The sequence below is a fragment of the Sarcophilus harrisii genome, chromosome 1 (genome assembly GCF_902635505.1).
Source record: "Sarcophilus harrisii chromosome 1, mSarHar1.11, whole genome shotgun sequence".
In the NCBI taxonomy this organism is placed as follows: Eukaryota; Metazoa; Chordata; class Mammalia; order Dasyuromorphia; family Dasyuridae; genus Sarcophilus; species Sarcophilus harrisii.
The window spans coordinates 21,032,520-21,053,288 of NC_045426.1; the positions used below are offsets into that span (position 1 = coordinate 21,032,520).

At 36.1% G+C, this 20,769-nt stretch overlaps 1 protein-coding gene across 1 annotated transcript in view; it reads right to left on the reverse strand.

Annotated features, from left to right (window-relative positions):
- FHIT (fragile histidine triad diadenosine triphosphatase) overlaps positions 1–20,769 on the reverse strand; it is a 992,759-nt gene that overhangs the window by 306,130 nt on the left and 665,860 nt on the right. The gene's annotated exons all lie outside the window — the stretch shown is intronic.

The following is a 20,769-nucleotide window of genomic DNA, read 5'->3' on the forward strand; positions in this document are numbered from 1 at the left end:
CCATTACATCTCACACTTTTAACTACATTCCATCCTTCCTGCCCTTAATTAATAAAGAAAGCTTAATATGTTCTGTCCTAGGAATATAATCCAACACACTGGCCAAGCAGGGGAGGGGGAAGTGAGGGTAAAGATAGGAAAAAACCCAAACAAAGCCTGGGGTTTTCTACTTCTAAAAAATCTGAAGATGTTCACAAGTGTTCTGGCAAAGCATACAGCAAGCAATTCTTTCTGTGGCATTTTTACAAAATATATACTTCACTTTTCCTGTGTAGGAAGGGAAAAAATCTTCAGAGTATTTGACATTGTAGTTTGAATGCCTAAGTGTGTAATTTATAATCTATTCAAAGGCAATCGAGGCTGTTTTGATTACCTTTAATGTTTGACATTTCCCAAGTGGAGGACATAGCATCACAGGGCAATGAGTCAGACTTCCTAAGTGCTGCTCATCCTTAGTCCCTCTGACTAAAGACTTTGAATTCCTTTCCAGAAAGCAACATACTCATCTGAAGCTGTGGAAAAATTTTAATCCTTGTCCCACTCTCCTTCCCTCTAAAAAAAAAATTGAGAAATAACTACCCCTTCTAATTGTTAACTGCCAAATTTTAAAAGTAAAATAAAATGATCATGATTTACTTAGTTTTGGGATTAAAGGGATCAACCAATTAAAATTATTATTATTAATAATGTCAATAATAGTTTAATAAGAACATTTATATATCACTTTAAGGTTTTCAGTGTTATACATACATATATGTATATATATACATATATGTAAGCTATATATACACATCTATATATATATATGTCCATACATGCATCTATTTATTCATCCATCCATCTATTTTATATAGATATAGATATAGATATATACATACACATACCTGTTTCTTTGATAATCATTACAACCTTACCCTGGGAGGCTGATGCTGGTATTACTCCCATTTTACAGAAGAAACAAGATAAAGGAGATTAAGTGACTTGCCAATGTCTTAATTAGAATTTAACCTCAGATCTTCCTGATTCCAAATCTAGTACCCCATTAATGGTGCTCCCTTAGCTGCTTCAACTACCTGAAGGCTGTCTGGAACATATTCAATTTAATTTAGCAAACATTTATTAAGTGCCTATCATGTACCGGGCACTGTACTAATCATTGCAGTTATAAATAAGAAAAAGAAAGACCCTCAAAGAACTTATAATCTAATGAAGGAAGACAGGACATTAAAAAAAAAAAAACATGGAAAACATGGAGGGGAGGACCAGCTGGTATCCACCTGAACTTCTCTGGAGTTTAGATCAAGCAGAAGTGCACCTGGAGCATCTCTTTTAGAGGGGCATCTTTGGAAAATCAATCGTATGCACGGATAATTTGACATTGACCCTTGCATACCCTTGTGTTTCAGATTTCCTCCTCCTTCCCCCCCCACCTCCTCCCCTAGATGGCAAGCAATCCAATATGTTAAACATGTTAAAATATATGTTAAATGCAATATGTATAAATATATTTATACAATTCTCTTGCTGCACAAGATCCTGATTAAGAATCCTAATTCTTAAAAAGATTGTTTTCATTTCCTGAACCAACTGGGCAAAATGACTGGTTGGATCTGCATCACTCTCTACAGGTCTCACGCATTTTCTGAGACCTTGTAGAAATTGTATTATAGAATTCTATTGGTTACCTGTCTGTCTTGGCAGCCACCTGATCCAAGAGACCAGGTCAGGGATTGCATTTGGAACATTTTGTTTTTCCCATGATCCAACAGCAAGGATTGTCTTTTCAGTAAATTTTCTCCAGGATCTAAAATCCTGTTGTTTTCCTCCCTCTTCCAGCCCACCAGTAATTAGAATTGTTTTAACACTGACAAGAATAATAGCTGGCCTGAATGCTTACTCAGAAAGAATTAGCTCATGGAACCACCCAAGTCCATGCTTCAAGTTAGCTTTCAAAAATTATTTGTTTCCATAAACTTAAGCGAAAACAACTCTATCCTCCCTGCTCTTAATTAATAAAGAAAGCTTAATATGCACTTCTCCCTATCAATCTGGGACCAGAATTGCTGAATTGCCTTTGTAGTAATTTGGAGGAAGAGTTTGGGGGCTATTAGGAGAAAATTGAATCCGGTTTTAGCCTCCATGGTTTGCTTGTGCATTTGAAAGCAGTAAAATTTTTCAAATAAGATGAAGAACTGTTAAAGAAATGTCTGTGCTCATCTGCAGTCATAAATAAATAAATAAAATATTTGTTTTTTTACAAAAGGACCCTTATGGTGCATTTTAATAATGGTCCACAGAAATACAGCTTAAAAGGGGAATAAGTCTGGGTTTGATGCGCTGCAGAAGGAGACTTAATGTGGATTCTTAAACAGAATATTTCTCTGAACAAGTCCTGCACCTTTGTCTCCTGGGTAATTATTTTATGCTCTTGAGATGTCTACAGGGAGTAGATATGGGCTTTTCAAATGGAAAGAGTTGAGGATCTGGCTCTTCTTGGAAGCCCAGATGAAAAGGACAATTCTAAATAATGAGGTAGACCAACTCTGAACTAGAGAAACTTCAGGTCATCTTCAAGTGTGCACATTCATAAATTATCTTATTTTTAAATGGAAAACAAGACCAATTCTCCCCTTCCCCCCTTTACTTCGCATCCACCTTATAAACAATCACAACACATACAGAAAACTTCAAATAGCTGGAAGCTTTGTCTAGGTTTAACTTAATGGTAAGAAGTGGGGAGGAATTACTCTTTTTTTCAACAATTATTCCTCCCACTCCCTAGCTCCAGCTGCTTCTTTTGTAGCACCAGCAGCCAGGTAGATTTCAATGGCATCATTAGCAGATGACACAAAAATCTGGGAAATTCATTTTTTAAAATAGTTTGGCGCCTAAATCCAATTTCCCAAGTTGGAGAAGCTGCTTCGCCCAGCCAAAGCCAGGTCCCTTGATCTTTCTGGGCCTCAGTTTCCTTGTCTGTCAAATGAGGGGGTCATACTTGCCAGCCTCTGGGGTTCTTTCCAGCTCTAGGCCCAGGATTCCACTGTATACACATAGAGAAATTTAACTTTCAAGCACCAGGTAAAAAGGATCTTTTAAGTTATCCAGGGAGGATGGGAAAGGCTTATTTCTCAAATCAGTGGAATTAAAAAGAGAACATGGTCCAGGTGAGGGAGGAGTAAAGTGTTTAGGATATACCTAAAGTGAGCATTTTTCCCCTGCTATCCACCCCCTACTTTTGGTTTTCCTCCTCTTTAAAATGAGAGAGTTGAACTAAAAGAATCTGGAGGTCCATTCTCCAGTTACTTTAAAATCTATGATCCTATGAATTCAACAAACATGTCTTCAAATGAGGTAATAGATGTAAATGCCTTGTCAACCTTAAAATTCTATAGTAATGGGTGTAAATGGGAAGTATCATATTATTAACATTAACAATATCCTCTATGTGTTACCTATGTGCTAGGAAATTTGATAGGTGCAGGAGGCACCAAGACCAAAACCCAACAGCCTTTGATTTCCAAGATTTTACAGTTTCTTAGCTCTTAAGAGCATTTGGGGTGGGGGTGGGAAGAGCCTTAATCTTTTCTCTGTCATAGAATCTGCTTATTGGGTAGTAAAACCTGTGAGTCCTTTATCTGAAGGTTAAGAGCCCCAGTTCTCTTGGCAGGTAGAAGTGTTGCCTGCCTCTACTCCAAGCAATAGCTTCCTGTGACCAGAGAGAAGCTCTGATAGCTCTGAAAACTGAGCAGACAGCCCTCTGCCTACTCCTGATGGGACCAGAGATGAAATAAATGGCATTCTAGGCTGAGGATGTGCAATCTTTGCCTCCAACGATAGTCAGGAAATGAAGAAATAAAGCATGGCAATTTGGAAAGAGAGAGAGAGAGAAAGAGAGAGAGAGAACCCTTCTCCATGAATAGCTAATCCTCTTAGGAAAAGCCTAGATAAACAGACAGAGAGAGAGAGAGAGAGAGATAGACAAGCAGACAGATAGATAGATAAGTAGACAGATAGACTAGTAGACAGACAGACAGATAGATAGATAGATAGATAGATAGACAGACAAGTAGATAAATAAGTAGGTAGGTAGGTAGGTAGATAGATGGATGGATAGACAGGGAGATAGACACATAGATTCATGATTGATAGATAAGTAGATAGAAAACTAGATAGGTAAATAGACAAATAGGTAGAAAGATAGACAGACAGAGACAGATAGACGTATAGACAGACAGACAGACAGAAAAGTAGATGGATAGATAGATGATAAATAATAGGTAGATATATAGACAAGTAGATACATAGATAGGTAGACAGATAAATGATAGATGATGGATTGTTAGATTTATTATATATGTTACTGGTATATATATCAATATAGATATGTATATATGTACATGCATATATATATATATATGTGCACAATACACATTACATATGCACATGTGTACATGTTTGTGTGCATACATATACATAAATACATTTGCACATAACATATACACCTCTCTCTATCTTCCTACATAGACATGTATGTCTGTGTTGCTTATCTTTGTCAGATCTACAACCCAAGGTCTCTCTTAAGAACTTTACAATTAATTGTATGACATGGGAGACATGGCATAGGACCGCCTGGCATGGTAAGCCCTCATTAGAGAAGGGGCTGTGCTTTGTGAGCAAAGCAGAATGGAATTAGCCCAAAGGAAATTTGAAATAGGAAAAGTAGAGAAGCCCCCAAATGTTCATCGGGACTGTTTGTGTCTGACCTGTGGCAGAGCGTTCCAAGCTCAGATTGGTCTGATCAGCCACAGTCGGACACACGGTAACTTGATTCTAACATACTAATGTCATTTTGGTCCTCTTAGAGAATGGGGAACAATAACCAAACTGTGTGTGTGTGTGTGTGTGTGTGTGTGTGTGTGTGTGTGTAAAACGAGGCTGAAAAGAAAAGGTCCATGAGGCTCTCCATCTCCCTCCTCACTGGAGACTGACAGCTGCTTCAGATTTGGGACATCCACAATTTTGCAAAGACTTTTCTATTTTGCTTGAGAGCAAGGATCCATAAATCCATAAACAAATAGAAAAGTACCTCATTCTGCTAAATCAACAAAAAGCAAATTTGCACAGAGTCTACTCCATTCATAGGCTTTAGTGAAATTCACACAACATGGATTTGTGGATTTCTTTCCTCCTCTCCTCCCAGCCCTCCAGACTTCCCTTCAGGTTTAATTTGCCTTGAACCATTGTTATCCTATGGCTATAACCCCATACTACAAAAATGGAATCTTTCATAACATCCCCAGGCTGAACAGAAATGAGAGAATAAGGTAAAAGACAGCATGGGATAGTAGAAATTGGATAGATCTTGATTTTAATCCCACCTCAGATGCTCATTATATGACCCTGAATTAAATGGCTTAACACTTCCCAAACTCAATTTCCTAAGTTATAAAATGAGAAGCCTGGACTCGACATCTAAGCTTTCTCTCAACTATTAATACAATGATTTTAGCAATTTATGACTGGGTCAATGTGTATAGGGCAGGAAGTAAAGAAATTTAAAAATACTTTTCTAAATTAATAAGTAACAGGACAAAGCTCATGTTATCTAGAATTAGAAGAGGCCATAAGGATTATCCATTCCATCTCCATTTTATGGAAGAGGAAACAAGACCCAGAGAAATGAAGGTGGGACTCAAGTTTCCCTGAGACATCCTGGAGTGAGGGAGTATAAAACTATTTTATGAAATATATTTAATACTACACTTATGACATAATTAACAGATTACTATTTAATAAGCACAGGAACTAGATCAATAGTACCAAGGCTCAGATTAGCACTTTCTCTACAATTTACACCCTCAGAGAAACGTCCAGAGTAGTAAGAGATTAGATGGCTTTCCCCAGATCACACAGCCAGGTTAAGTCTGAGGCAGGAATTAAATGCAGGTTTTCCTGACCCTAAAGCCAGGAATCTATTCTCTATACCACACTATATTACTAACACATAATAGGTACATACACTGTCCTCAACTGGCTCTAATAACCAAAGTTCCAATATGGCACTGTCCAGTTTCCAAAGCACATTATATATACTACTCATTGGGTCTTCACAACACTGTAAGGTAGCTGCTATTATTATCTTTATTTTACAAAGGAAAAAATGAAAAAGAGAGAGGTAAAGTGACTTTTTGGAATAATGCAGCTAAATTGTTGTTCAAGGTTAGATTTTGATCTATTTTTTTCATGACTACAAATCAATCTCTCCAAAATTTGCTGGGTTTTTTTTCATTTGTAAGGAGAATGTTGAGATACTATACCATGGAGTCTACACCATAAATTATTTTAATCACAATGATCTCTAATATCATTTTCTATATTTTCTCATTAATTGCTACTTCATTCTGAAGAACTGATTATTATTTTTTTTTAATTCTGTTACAAATCACTCAAAGAAAAATCTTTGCTTTAAACTAAGCATGTAGCAGCATCTTTTCAAATTTTATTTTGTTGAAGCTGAAAAGCAGCAAAAATTTGCCAAGTCTCAAGTCATATCTCAAACTGCTTACCACTCACTTTCCTTTCTTATTAGAGCATTTTCTCTTTGTGAACCCCTACATCATGATAACAGTTGGTTAATACCCTATAAAGAACTAATTAATAATAACTAGGGACACCCATGAGCAGACACACCAAAGTGAGCAGAGAATTCAATTTACAGTATCTGAAGGTAATAGTCACATACTGAAAAGCCATGAGAGGAGTGTTATTGACTAAGCCAGTTAAATAAATGACAGTTAAGTGATCCATTGGCGTGGGAGAACAATAGCAGAATCATAAGCTTATTAAGTCATTTTTAAAGGCACAGACATTACTCTGCAGTTTGCAATAAATCAAGGCTAAAGATATTCCAGGAATTTTTTTAATGAAAAAGTTAAAAATATAATGATGTTTAGAAAAAGAGTTGGAAGTTGAGTAGGGCTATTGATTGGACTGACTTGATTGCCTTTCCTAGAAAGAACTCTTCTAGAAATACAAATGTTGGACATTGACAGGCTCTGCCCTGAATAAACATGGAGATAGACTTTAACAACTACATTTCACAATTCCCTTTCTTGCCCCTGCCACAATTTGGCTAATATGAATCCCAGACCTACCTCTATTATACCACGGGAGAGAGTGGGGTAGCAAAGGACCAAAACATTGGATTTGAATTTAACCCTAGTCTCCTAAATCTAAACATAGTATTCTTTTCTTCCCACCTTACTATATAACCAAAGTGACTTTTTCTGATAGATCAAATAGTGGGTAGAATGTTAGACTTGGAATCACAAAGAGTTGAGTTTAAACTCATCGTTCAATTGTTTTTCAGTCATGTCTCATTCTTTGTGACTCCATTTGGGGTTTTCTTGGCAAAAATACCATTTCCTTCTCCAGCTCATTTTATAGATATGGAATAAACAGGGGTAAGTAATTTGCCCAAGGGCATACAATAGGTATCAGAATAGATTTGAGCTCAGGAAAATGAGTCTTCAGAACTCCAGCCCGGCACTCTATCCCCTGTATCATCTAGCTGCCCTAGGCCTTCCTAGCTAAAATCTCTCATCCCATTTTATTGTCTCCTCTCTCTGACCCCTGCCCCTCTGAAGTCTTACTTCCTCAGATCTCTGAATTCAGAGTCCTTAACATTTATTAGTCATTTAGCTTATGTTACTATGCATTGTTGATTGTACCCACAAGTAACAATGCTTATGGATATGTACAAAGATGTACATAGATGAGACATAAAAGATCTATCAATCAAACATTTTTTGAGCATTCTTAATGTACCAGTTTGGGGATTACAATCTGAGAATATGTAGATATCTGTATTTTTATCTGATGTGTACTATATATGTGACATAGAACATGTCACTTTACTGCCCCAGATCTTAGATTCGTTTATAAATGAGGGAGTAAGTGGAGACAGTCTCTGAGGTCCTTCCTCACTCTAAATCTATGATTCTAGGACCTATTTTATTTCTCCAATTAGAACATAAATCCTTGAAGAGAAGGCTTTCTTATATATAGTCCTCACATCTAGCCTAGAACCTTTAGTATCTTTGGTGTTGAATATATAGGGATAAAATGTCTTTGGAGCTTAAATAATGACAGGCTTCAAAATGACCAAATGACAAAATGAGCAAATTGTTGGTTATCTGAATTAATGCATTGCTAGAGATGACCTCTAAGGGCAGAGTCCTTTAACAATAAAATATATTTTGAATTTGAGTGCCTCTGGTTTCCAGACATTCCGCACACTTCAAACAATATGACAAAACTTCATGCAAGAAAACTTGGAAAAGTTCTCAACTTCTTCACTTACCCTCTGTACTGTCATTCTCACTATCTCTGGGTTCCTGGTTCCCATCTCAGGAGGTAGGGATATAAGTGTTTTGGAGAAAAAATCTTCCTTCTTTTAGCTTAGCTGAGTCAGTCAGAAGTTTGACAAATGGCTACATATTCAACACATTGGAAAGAGTGGGGAAAAAAATTCAGGTTTCTGGTCATTCATTAATAAAGTTCCATCCATGTGGCTATTACCGTCAATGATAGAGATCTCAACCCATATCTGCCTTCTCATTCTTTGTGAATTTTGTCTATGTCTTTCATTCGCTCTTTCGTTTATATATTCAACTATGTGTCGTAGACTTACTAGAATCCAAAAAATAATCCATAAAGAATCCATCAAATATGCTGGGTCCTCCCTCTAGTTTTCTTGACTATTCATAGATATTGATATGTTATGCAAGCTATTCATTAATTATCCCTCACGCTGCATGACCAGGCCATCTTCATTTGGCATTATCTGCTAATGACAATTTTTTCTGCTTTTTTGGAATAATTTTTGATCATCAATATTTCAAATAGAAACCAGAGCCCTATGTTTTATGTGATGATAAATAATTAACTAAAAAGTAAAAACAAGAACTACATCCAGCAAATTTTCAAAAGGGAAGAAGTCAATATGGGAAGGGCTAAGGAAAGAGAGACACACTGATACACAAACACACCAATATTGTTAATGTATCTGTGAATTGATCTAATTCTAAAAAAAAAATATACAAAAAAGTGATGAAAAAATCCACACCCTTTGACTGAAATATCAGTGCTATACATATATTACAAGGAGACTAAAATAAGAAAGCAAGGTCTAATGAGAATCAATGTATTCAGAGTGACAGTTTTGGGTTTTGTTTTTGTTTTAATAGCAAAAAACTACAAAGTAGAAGCTCAGTCATTGAGGAATCGCTAAAAAAAAAAAAAAAAAAAAAGTGACAGTAATATAGTGCAATATTATTGAATCACAAGGAATAAAGAATATGAGAAATATAAAGAAGAATGGGAAGATTTATATGAACAGGTACAAAGTGAAATGATTGGAATCGGGAAATCTATCTTCTATCATCCATCCATCTGTCTACTTATGACTAAAAGATCACAAATGAAAACAAAACAAAACTATACACTATGTCATTATAATGACCAAATTTGACCTTAGAAAAGAAAGGAAAAAAATGCAAGTTCCTTTTTTCTTTGCAAAGGTATGAGAACATGAATGTAGGACATTGTATACGCTTGTCAAATTTTGGTGATATGTTGCTGAAGATTGCTATATACTGTTTTTTCCCCATTTCTTCTGTTCATTTTGTTGTTTTTGTTGCTATGGATAGGTTATTATTAGAAAAGAGAAAAAAGAGGGACACATTAACAGAAATAAAGGTATATAAAAGCAGAAAATCTCAATAAAAATTTAAAATAAAAACAAATTCGTGCATTGGATAGGCACAGCTGAAGAATCTGCTAGCCTGATTTCCCTCTCTTCCAAGTCATATAACAATCACAGAAAAAAATTGACATTTGCACAGCATATTAAGGTTTGCAAAGTGCTTTGCATATATTATCTCATCTGATCTTTACAACAACGGAAATCAGTATTGTAGTATTATTATCCCCACTTAGCAGATAAAGTACCAACCTTGGAGAAGTTAGCTGTGTTTATTGCCCTTGGGCACACAACTAGCAAGTGTCTGAGATGCTATGGGATCTTGGGTATCTCCTGGCTCCAGGTCTAATATTCTTTCTATTAGAAGATGCTCCCTCCCTAAGCCTCATAACCCAGACCACACATCTTTCCCTTAATCAGAGACTTTCTTGAACTCTTTGATAATAATTTCCTTTATAATTTTGTCTGCCCGATAAAACAAACCACTTACAATTTCTGAACCAAATGGGGGTCTGTAAAAAATCTATTGAAGAGACTTGATGTATATTTGATATCATCATCAGGATTGTCAGTCCCCTATAAGATCCATCAGCTCCTCCAGATCAGCAACAAGAATGACCCTGTGCACAGAGTATCCAGTGTTGATTGTGTTTAGAAAAATCCAAATAAAATAGAATCTCACCAAATCCATTTCTGCCCCTGGAACCTGTTCTTTTCTTGAGGCCAAATGGGCAAAAATTGCATACAAATGGTCTGTTTTAGGAGTCAACTTTTCTATTAGCTATACTGTTCCTTCAATATTACTCCTTTAAAAAATAAGGTTAAGTCTAGACCTTTCCATTTCAAGACCAGCACAGTGGCCTGTGCGCCATGATAGAAAAGTCTGCTATAAATTTCATACAAAGACAATGGTTGAAATGTTTGGTGTGTTCTATGAGCAAAATGGCAATGGCCAAACTCCGTCTTGTAGCTATACCTAGTAGCAAAACCTGTCCATGCAAAGAACAAGGAAAGACATTGATGGAGGCTGACATTTTGGTTTTCAGGCTCACAAATGCCAGTGATTAATAAGGCTCATAATAATCCCCTATATTTACCAAGTCCTACTTTAAACTTGTCGACTCATTAAATTACTTTGACATATCTCCAGTTTATGTTCTGTCACTGAAGAACTGCAGCACAACAGATGGCCTCATGTTTGCATAACAAATGTTCTCATTGGGTCAGTGTTCTGAGGTAGCAATCAAGGATGGCTACGGATGGTAAGGAGGGTTTTGTGGATGTTTTTTTTCAGTGATGGGAGCGTATCAATCAGTTAGATCTTGGGTTCACAATAATGTTCCCTCTCAGAGAAGGTCTTGGAACTATCCTAAACACATTGATGAGGGCAATACTCTCCCTCTAGTACTATTTGTGAGAGCATGACTAAGTCATTCATTTTCCTCATTTGTAAAATGGGACTATTAGGAAAAAATGACATGTCCCATCCACCTCAAGACATGGGATATGATATTATCTCCAAAATCATCATCTATAAAAGATACATCCCAAGGTAAAAAATGACTATATATGTAGAGAGAGTAAAGGTCACTGGGACTAAAATTGGAGGAACTGCGTTTGAATACTGGATCTCATACTCACTCCCCATGGAGGCAGCAGGCTCTAATGAAAAGAATAGATTTAGAGGCAGAAGATTGGGTTTCAGCTCTCAGCTCTGCCACTTTCTATAGCAACACTTTCTCTACCTTGGGGATTCACAGCTCCTCTGAGCTAGATTTCTAAAACCCTTTCCCAATTTAAATCTATGAGCCTAAGACATTGGGCAAGTTAATTAACTTTTCTGTGCCTCAGTTTCCTCAGCTGTAAAATTTGGATCATGAACTGTATGATGTCTGGGGTCCTTTTCAGTTCTAAATCAATGACTTCATGAAAATCAAACACTGTAAATGGAAAACTTTTTTACTCATCAGCTTATTTTAAAAATATCTAGGACATTAATAACACTTCCCATTTATATTTACTTGGGGGGCAAGAGAGAGTTATAAAATATGCTACTTAAATAAACCCATGATTATTACTGGAGTGTATTCCAATAAATTAGCAAAGCATTAAAATACTCTCTCATGGGGTTTGGAACAGGATTTGCTTCATGTCGCCATGCTATGAAGTTAAAAATAAAGGCTATTTGCCTTTGTGCTAATCTGGCGGGCCATCACAATTCAGATTTGGTGGTGCTGCAATAGGAACTGATCTCAATTGTGTTTTTATATATATATAATATATATAAAAACACAGTTGAGAACAGTGTATACATATATATATTTTAAGAATCCATGATCCATGGAATGTAACAGAATATGTCTTAATGGAACAAACAATTCCCTTCCCCTTTCAGACCTAGGCTTTGTATAAAACCTATGAATCCAAGAAAGAGAATGACTCTGGCTGCCCTCGGACCACCCCTGGTGGACTTCCAGAGTCCACATAAAGAGCCTGGTGCTAATAATTCAGCTCCATTTGACTCAATTGCTGATGCTGCTATGGAAACCAAATTACTTACTATCATAAGAATCCAGGGCCCATTAAAGGGTGAATTGAGGTGATTGAAAAAATTGAAGGCAATTTTATCTCCTCTCCCCAGCACTGATATTCCATTCTCTGACCCTTTACTTTTAGCCTGAGTTCTTCAGGAGTCTGGTTAACCCCACAAGGTCAAGGCTTGACAGTTTTCTGCCTGGACATGGGGTTTAGACTTATGAAGGAAAAGAAGGAAGAAGCAGAATGAGAACTGTTCATTAGTCAACAGGCATTTGGTAAGCACTTACTATGTACCAGTGAAATGTCAAAGTCTGGAAAATTCAGTTCAAAACTGGCCTCTGATATCTATTAATTCTGTGACAATGGGTAGGTCTCATATACTCCCATTTCCCCAAAATGGGGGTAAAAATCCCTGTCATACGTTCCTCCTGGGGTTGTTTCTGACATTAAAAGGAGGAAAAATAGTACACAACCCTTAGAGCCTGATGTGGCTGCCCATCATTATCCCAAGGGTGAAGATCTATACCAGTGAATTCATCAAGGGAGCAAGAGCAGGAGGCAGGAAGCTGATTCCTCCTGGAAAAGATATCTATAGTTTGGTTCTAGAGAGAAGCTAACTATTAGAAATACCCAGGAGTAGAAGGGAATGAAAGGAAGGGGTAAAGGAGACAGGACTGGACTGAGAATTCAGACTGTCATTTGTGAGCCATTTAAAGGGGGTCCACCATTTGACTTCCTTGTGGTTCAGTTTTCTCATCAATTAAATAGGCATTTCATGAAATTCTTAGGAGGATATAGGAAGATAGTGTATGTGAAAGGGCTTTGACAGAAGAACGTTATTAAAGAATTTTGTCCAACAATGGTTCCGAAAAGTCACACCAGCTTGGCTGCAGAATCTGTAGGAATGAATGCTTGACAGGAAAGGTTTTCTTTTAACAGACCTCAGGCAAAGTAGAAACCGACAACATTTCGAGTTTCTCTTCGACAATTGAATGTGCTCTAAGTTCACTTTTAAAAAAAAAAAAGCAATCCAAGTTATTTTTTTTTCCATTCAATTTCACATGTAAGGACTGTGACTTTCCACACAAAGACCAAATATTAGAGAACATCCCAAAAGAAAATGGAGCCTTTCCCCAAGAGGCCAGAGGCAACCAAAGGACCAATATATTCCCAGACATACCCCTTTGGAGGAGGAAGGAAAAAATGAACATCATTGGGGAAAACTAATGGCATATGAAGGAAATGCAAATTATATTTAGTAAGAAATGAAGGGCAACTAAAAATTGGAATAGATAGAGCGCTGATCCTGGGGTTAAGAAGATTTATCTTTCTGAGCTCAAATCTGGCCTCAGAAATTTACTAACTTTGTGATCCTGAACAAGTCACTTAACCCTGAGTGCCTCAGTTTCCTCATATGTAAAATGAGCTGGAGGAAAAAAAAGTAGCAAACTAGTCCATATATTTACCAAGAAAGCCCCAAATAGGATCACAAATATTTGGACATAACTGAAAAATGACTGAACAACAAAGAAATGAAGAATAAGAAAAATTCAGAAAAATATGGGGAGAATAATAATACATTAGAACTAATACAAAACAACCTTCACTGAAAAGAGAATATTACAGTGAATAAATCAATGGAACTGAAAAGATGACTGAAAGGAAGTTGAATTCTGAGTTTCTGAAAAAAAAAAAAGTGATGTTGCTAGAAAATGGATCTTGCAACATCTTTCCTCCCTCTTTGCAAATGGCCAATACCTTATAAGACAGATGCAATCACTACAGTGGATCCTTTGTTATAAGGGAAGATTTAAGTTCAAATTGGAGGGACAGGAAAGATTTGTTTATTTTTCTCTCAGAAATAACTGTAATATAATGAGAGACTATATCAGTCTAATTCAGTCTAAAAATATAAATAAAATCTTAAAAATATAAATAATATTGAAAACTATAAATAGTTGCACATTGTTTTGAAAATAAAAAGCTTTTTAAAAAATTTATATATAAAAAGAGAGGGGCTTTTTTGATCTTACCCTGAATGAATATGCCTCCTATTATTCCTTTGGTAAATCGGTCCTTAGGATAGTATGGAGTATTAAACCAGGAGACAGAAAGACCCAGATTCAAATTCTTTTGAATATGGGCAATACAAAAAATTGTTTCACTTGATTCTGGATATTTATTATATGCATTTTTTTTAAATTGGAGGGAAGGAAGGAAGAGAAAATAAAAACAAATTAAATATAAATAAAATAATTTCTTTTAAAAATGTAAAACAAATGAACAACACAACAACAACAAATTCTACCTCTGAATTAATATCTATATGATTCTAGGCAAGACACTTAAACTTACTGAGCTTTTTCATTTGTAAAATCGGGATAAAACTTCCAACTTTGTCCTGGGGTTATTGTAAGGGTCAAAGGAGAATGTTTGGGAGCCTTAGAATGCTCTAAAAAATGTCAGTTATATTAAGGTAAAAGCACGAGGTATAAAATTCCCCATAGCTATCACAAACTCACATGTCTAGAAGAATGCTCATATTCTTTGCTCCTAAACTCAAACCTTCTCCTATCTCCTCTCTTCCTGTCAAGAACATCATCATTGTTCCAATCACCTCCAATCTTAACTCTCCTTCAGTCACATCCAATTAGTTACCAAGTCTTATTCATTCTACCTTCACAATATTCCTCACATTTTGGGCTCTCTCTCTACTTCCATAACCACCAGTTCAGCTATTCCTCCATCAGATTTCATCTGGTCAATTGTAATTGCTTCCTTATCAGTGTCCCTGTTTCAAGCTTCTTTTCTCACCAATCCAATCTCCACAGAATCCCAATCTGATATTCTTTTTTTAATTTTTAATGTTTAAAGCTTCTTATTTTTAAGACATATGCATAGTTTTCAACATTCACTCTTGCAAAACCTTGTGTTCTGCATTTTTCTTCTTCTTCTCTCCCTCCCACTCCCTCCCTTAGATGGCAAATAATTCAATATATGTTAAACATGAGCAATTCTTCCATACATATTTCCACAGTTATCATGCTGCATAAGAAAATTAGATCAAAAAGGGAAAAATGAGAAAGAAAGTAAGATGCAAGCAAACAACAACAAAAGGAGTGAAAATACTATATTTTGTGATCCACACTCAGTTCCTATAGCCCTCTCTTTGGGTACAGATGGCTCTCTCCATCACAAGACCCCACTCTGATATTATAAAGATACACGTCCTGCTCAAAATGCATCCATGGTTCTCTGTTACCTCTAGAATATAAGCTCTTTGAAGGTAAAATTGTTTTATTCTGGTCTTTGTGTCATTGGTTAGAATGGTCCCTGGCCCATTGTCAATCAACCCCCCCCAAAAAAAAAAATTTCTTAACAAACATTAAACACATAATAAGTGCATGATTTTAAAATAAAAGGGGAAGGTGAGAATGACACTTTTTGCAGGTCAGAGTGACTTAGAGATATTGACCCTTTTTGAAAGAATTCCTCCAATCTTTTCAGTTTTCTGAGTCCCGTTTGCCAAATGCTAGAGTTGTAATTAATGTCTTGGCTCATGGAAACATTCACAAATATGTTTTAATTCTGACTGGAGGCATCCTGTGCCTCCAGTAATTAGCTGTAACTGCTTCAAGATTTCACCTCCCCTCTTTGCCTGAGATACCCCAAAATGTGCTATTAATTCATTACAAGAATTGGTAGAGATACAGACCATCTTGACATTTTAGTCCATGAAATTTTTAAGCTATGATCAAGGAAACAAATAATGTCATTGTTTTAATAACTGAAACTTCCCAACAAGGGAATGAGCTGACTCCTGAGGCACTGAGGTCCCCATCGTCAAAGGTATTCTAGGCAAAACCTGTCACAACCTCAGTACAAGAAATTGGGATGAAATTACATTTTTCCTAATAGGAAATCCTAAAATATAAAGGAACATTTAGAAAATTGGACAGAATTTTCTATATAGAGAGAGGATTGATATGGTAGACCTGCCTATGAATGGTAAAAATATTCCCCATCCTGCTTATCACAAATTACACACTAACAATACCTGTTAACGTAATGACTTTGAAAGTTGACTCATTCTCCCTTAACCTACTGAGCATGCTGAGTATAATCAATTAGGCCTGCAATTAAAATTATAATTTCTTTCCCACACTCTTCCCCAGCTTTCAGGCATTTCTTGATAAAGCTTGGGAGATCACCCTGGATGATAAATATTACCTTTATGTTCTGGTTTTCTTTTTAGTGTTTCTATCGTGGCTAATTTATTAAACCTCAGATTTATTTTCTATTTGTAAGTTTCAGCAAAATTTAGTCAAGTTTCCACACTGAGTGTCAAGGGATAATTAGGACAGTTAGCAGTAATTTGTCATTTCTCAGTTGGGTTTCCAAGCTTCCAGTGACTGCCCATAGAAATCTGTTAGGCCGTTCCACTCTGATCAGTATGAAACCTCCTTGTCCATATGTGTGCAAATTGCTTTCTTATTTTATTAAGGTGATTTTAAAGATGATCCAATTGGCTCGTCTAATTAAAATTGCCATTATGTCTGTGGAGACATACTGGTGGCTGTATTTAAAGGAACCGATTAGAACATCCTTTTTATCAGAATCACACTTACTGTACAACTAAAATCATGAGTGATCCAAAGGCTACAGAGAGAAGCATGGGGAGTGTAACTAGGTTGATGCACTTTTAAATACAAATTGTGCACCAGAAGTGGAACAAAAATTATAATTCAGGACACTCACATTTGAAAAAGGGAAAGTAACATAACAAGATGGAGGGTTAACAGATGGAGAGCTACATGACAGCAAAAGATCTAAAAGGAGGCATCCAGCTTGTTGGGACACCATCCTCGGGAAGATTTATACAGCAGAAGAACATGGCTAAGAGCCACGGAGGAAGATAGCCCCAGATAGGCCCCATATTTTACCAATGAGAAGGGGAAGTGTTGTTGTGATTGTTTAATCATATTTCAGTCATGTCTGGCTCTTTGAGATGCCATTTGGAGTTTTCTTGGCAAATGATTTGCTGTTTCCTTTTCCAGTCCATTTAATAGATAAGGAAACTGAAATAAACAGGATTAAGTGACTGAGACTAGATTTGAACTCAGGTTTTCCTGACTCCAGGCCTAGTTACTAGCTACTTACCTATCCCTATCACACAGTAGGTTCTTAATAACTGTTATTTGTTATTTTTTTATTTGTTGACTGAATTATTAATTCTTCATTTCTTTTAAAGAATAGATGTTTGAGATCTTGCTGAATCATATCAGAATAAGGAATAGAAACAGACCATTGGGCTACTTAAGGAATGCTATAATTAACAGATGGCTTACAGAAAAGTTTTAGAAAATGCTTAGAGATTGAGTTAATTCTTCAGTGCTGTGATCTAGAGAGACAGCTGAACAGACTCACTTGGGATCAGCCCTTCAGGAAACATACACTGGAAACAAAAATCACCGTGCAAATGCAGACTGGAATGGGAATGGAACCAAGAGCATATTTAATCTAACCACCTCATCTTACAAATGAGGAAACTGAGCCTAGGAGAGATCAAAGGAGCTTATAGAATTATCAGATCACAGATTTAAATCTCTAAGGTATTTTTAAGTTTTTCTAGCTTAAACTCCTCTCTTTGTAGTTGAAAAAAAAAAAAAAAAAAGAAAGAAAAAGATCCAGATTGGTTAAGCGACTTTCCTCAGGATTCAAATCTAAGTCTCTTGATATGAGGTCCATAAAAACTTTGCAAGAACAAAGGTTCCTTGATTCCCCACTAAGCATAAGCAACCCTGGGGTGGCAGAGGAGGAGAAAGGGGATGAAGAGGGCATGTTTCTGGCTTTTCAATGCAAATAAAGGACTGTATTAAACCTTAGCTGAAAACAGAAGATCACATGGCCCTTAGTGAGACTCATTTACTGGGAGGTGAAAAATGGATGTTCATGGTAATTTCATTTTATACTGATTTGTTTCTATATGGAAAAGAATTGACACTTGATGAAGAAAGGGAAAGAGGAGAGAAAAGGTCCAGGTGAGCAGCAGATAGTCTTCCAGATAACAGTATTATTGTAACCAGGAAAGAAGAATACAGAAAGAGAAGGTCAGCAGGGAATGTCATTATTTTGAATGAATACTTTTCCTCTTCTCAGAAGATTCCTTGTAAAGTATAAACTGACCAATATTTTGAGTTTATTTCTGACAGCTAAATCTAATCAAAGTTCACTTTTTAGAAATTCAATAGTTATCCTTAATTAGATTGCACTGGAAATGAAATGATAAATTTATCTTCAAAGGTATGGCTACCATTTCTTTAGTGTACATTTCCCTTCCCTCAAGCACTTTCTTTAAATCTTTGCAATCTAGCTTCAAAACAATTTGTGAGATTGATAATTTGCTACCATGAGCAGTCGTTGTTTTAAGTTTTATATATATATATATATATATATATATATATATATATATACACACACACATATATATACATATATATGATATATATGATGACTTCTTAAAATGAACAAAACTCCATTTGGCTCTTTGCCATTCCCAAAGTGTGTGTACACACACCACACACACACACACACATCCATAAATACTGCAGTAGATTCATCTTTAAGTTATTCATTTAGCATCAAATTCATATGACAAGGTTGCATATGTTAATGAAGGTAAAAGAATGAATAGCTGCCACAGACATTATATACCTGAAGCTTAGATGCAGGATAAAATTGAATATTAAAAACACAGGAAAGAAACAGGCTAATGGTCTTTCCTGAATTTTCTAACTCTTACTCAAATTTTTAGAATGGCTAACAGTTTAAATAGAAAAAAAAATCTATTGAACTTAATCCATTCTAAAACCTTGATTCTCCATCTTTTAGCCAAGAGAGAAACATTTTCTATTTTAATGAACCCTTACCTTCTAAACTATTTACTCCTGGGTCAAATGAGCCTTTTTAGCTCATTGGCAGGAACTAGATTTCTTAAAATAGGAATTGCCTTATGCAGAATAATTCCAACACAATGAACTGACTTTGCACCTTAGCAAACTGAATTGGAGAAATACATCCCATTGTATTTTGGAGGCTTCTAGACTTTTAAAATAATAGTAGCATAAAGGACAATAGGTCTGATAGAACCACACAGGCAGAAAGCTCATTGATTGAAGAAGAAAATAATGATGGGGCACTTGTTTTCCAGAGAGCAAACTCCTCAAACTCAGGATGACTCTGGTTGAAAGTATCTCCTGTTGCAATGTTCTTTATTACTTGTGAGAATCACCTTTGGTTATCTTATGGGGGAGCTAATCTTGGAATCATATTTTTACCTTCCATGGCTGGGTAGTTTCATCAAAATTATACTGCAAGAACCTGATTACATCTGGGAATTTATACCATTTACAACCAACAGATGAATTGAAACACAAATAAAACCCTGTTGGGCTGTTTTTCAGGGACTAGGAAAGAAAGCATAATAAACAGAGATGCTTTATGGAGCAAGGACTGATACATGGCCCCTTGGGTGGGAGTTTTGTAGATGAACATTCGGATAACTGGATTTCAGGATAAACTCTGGGAATATTTGGTGTGTTCCTCTTTTTGACTTTATCTTATTTATTTTTCAAAACTGTTCCCAGTGAAGTCAGAAGCTATCGCAAGCTCATCCTTACTCCTTAAGTAAAATCAAGGACAAGGGCTGTTTATTTGAGGAAGTAAACTATCAGCAGGGAGTCAAGGGGAGATTTTCATTATCAGCTTCCAGCAAATATTATCTTTCCATTGGGTGACTCCAGACAAATCTTAGGTTGTCATCCTAAGTCTCCCAAAGGTTAAGGATTATTCTGACTCTGTAGATTCTCAAAGACATTTTTGTTTTATTGATGTATCCATATAGACAATCCCCCAGCCCTCTCTGGAGATGGGGTCTGCTACTACATTAATGTGTGGGATTGATGCAGCATGACATATGTAGTTAAATTTTCAAGATTACCCTTTCCCATAGCTATCATAATTCACTTTGAGAATAAAGAGACTTTCTCACCATGTCTGGTCTGTAGGTCATTAGGGATCCCTACTAGCTCTGTATTTCTCACTAAGATGTCGCTGGGAAGGTCATAGGCTCTATTATTCAGTGCTCTGTAGGAGGTGACATTTATTATTTGTAAAATTAGTGCCCAGCATAGTTTCTGGAATACAGTAGGCATTTAAGTGCTTATTGACTGATTAGTTGCATATGACTAGTACTCAGTTCTCAAATCTTTATATTTGCCCAACCTATTTTTAGATCTGAAAAGTTATTTTTCAAACACATGAGGACATAGGAAGCAAGATATTGAAAGAGTGATAGTTGATCAAGCACTAAAGGGACAAAATGGATCCTCCGGTCCCACTCACATCTAAATTGTTTGTGATTCTAAGAATTCGAATGATAGAAAACCCATTGATTATATAGTCATCAA